The sequence below is a fragment of the Anomaloglossus baeobatrachus genome, chromosome 3 (genome assembly GCF_048569485.1).
Source record: "Anomaloglossus baeobatrachus isolate aAnoBae1 chromosome 3, aAnoBae1.hap1, whole genome shotgun sequence".
In the NCBI taxonomy this organism is placed as follows: domain Eukaryota; kingdom Metazoa; phylum Chordata; class Amphibia; order Anura; family Aromobatidae; genus Anomaloglossus; species Anomaloglossus baeobatrachus.
In genome coordinates, this window is record NC_134355.1 from 697057373 (window position 1) to 697059031 (window position 1659).

Below are 1659 nucleotides of genomic sequence, written 5' to 3' on the forward strand. Positions count from 1 at the left end.
TTTTTGGAGAATGTGAAGAAGGGAAGAAGGAAAGAGATTGGAGGAGGAGGAAGAGGAGGAGGAAAAAAATGAGGAGGAGAACCTTGTGTTCAGATAATCTGCTATATCTGCCGCCTACCTGTAGTAAGAGAGGAGATGTAATTACCCTAATAGAAGCTCCTCGTCAGGTGATATTGTTTAGGAAAATGAATATTGTGACCTCGTCAGTAATGTGGTTTCTTCAATCTGAAGATAATTATATAATTCTAAGAATAAATAATAAAAAGTCCTTCGAACCGGAATCGAACCAGTGACCTAAGGATGTCTGTGTTCTACCTACAGTCCTCCGCTCTACCAGCTGAGCTATCGAAGGATCCTGAGTGATGACTTCTCTGCTGGTGTTACCTCACTGACTGTCCAGGTTAATGGTTTACCTCACACTGTTGACGGGTGACTAGGCCGCTAACTGAATTGTACATCCAGCTAATCCCGGCCTCACGTGGCTGATTTTTCAGCTTCTCTGCCGTCCGGTCCCGGTGCTTCCTGCAGTTATTTTCTCGGATAAAACCCCTTTAATTTTGCCTAAGAACACGGCCGGGCCATGAATAAAGAATGGGATCTAAACCTTCTACATCATCAGCTTCTCCCATCATACAGGACAATGTGGAGATGATGCTTTTCCTCAGTGATGGAGGCCACATCTCAAGGCACAAAACTCTGATATTTTAGGTCCTTGGCAGCAAACTCTTTAGATCAGATCTCAGATCCATTGAGAATCCTCAAAAAGTGACAAAAACCCTGAAATTATGGGAACTTCCGAGCTCTTGTGATGCCCTGGCAAAACCAGGTAGTCCCAAAAGAATCCTCCTTGCTACCATCAGAAACCCACATTCAGACATACCACACAGTCATTAAACCCTAGCCACCCCCTCATGATAATAGGGGCACACCAGTGGGCGGGATCAGACGGTTGTGAACGCCCACCTAGGGGTCCTGAGGTGTCAGAGGTGGGAACAAGACAGAACAGTCTGAGTAAGTTCAAGTGGAGAGCTCAGTAGTGACAGAAGTGAAGTTAAGTCCTGACAGCTGAAGTGTAGTCAGGGGAAGGAGCCCTTGGACTACCAGGCTAGGTGGCAGAGAGTGAACAGGGACACAGGCGATGGAGATCCGGTCGCGGGAAACCTTAAGTTGACCGGGGCACCCACCGGTGCCGACAGCGGGAATGCGATCCGGAGGCCGTGCACAGTCGAGGTGCCTGGACCCTAGGATGAGGACGGTTGCAAGCTCCCTCGTTAATTGACCAGCCGGGGACAAGGTTCCAGATATTGTCCCATAAACTGCCCAGATAGAGCGAAACGGAAGCCCAACACAGGGGATAGGGTGTCCGGCAGAACCCACTAAAATCCCAAGGGTTAGCTTTTGTGGGCCACAGCTCCCAATACACATAGAACCGGGAGTGGACTTCTCCGTTCCAAGCGAAGTCGTCCAAAAAGGAAGGACAAACACAAAGTGCAGGAGGAAGGGATGCCTGTTCATCAGTCTGGATGTGGGACCTGAATGCACCCTCCTAAGGCAGCCGGCCACTGGCAACATGGTTTACTACTGGACTTGTGTGAAATTACTGAACTGTGAGTACACCACTGTCCCCCGGTCCAACCCGGCGCGCCACCTCCAGCAACC

General features: G+C 49.5%; 1 non-coding gene across 1 annotated transcript; it reads right to left on the reverse strand.

Annotated features, from left to right (window-relative positions):
* Positions 1-266: 266 nt before the first annotated feature.
* Positions 267-352, reverse strand: TRNAY-GUA (transfer RNA tyrosine (anticodon GUA)). Its single transcript is given in 2 exon segments — positions 267-302; positions 316-352. It is a non-coding gene; the product is annotated as a tRNA-Tyr (tRNA).
* Positions 353-1659: the final 1307 nt, after the last annotated feature.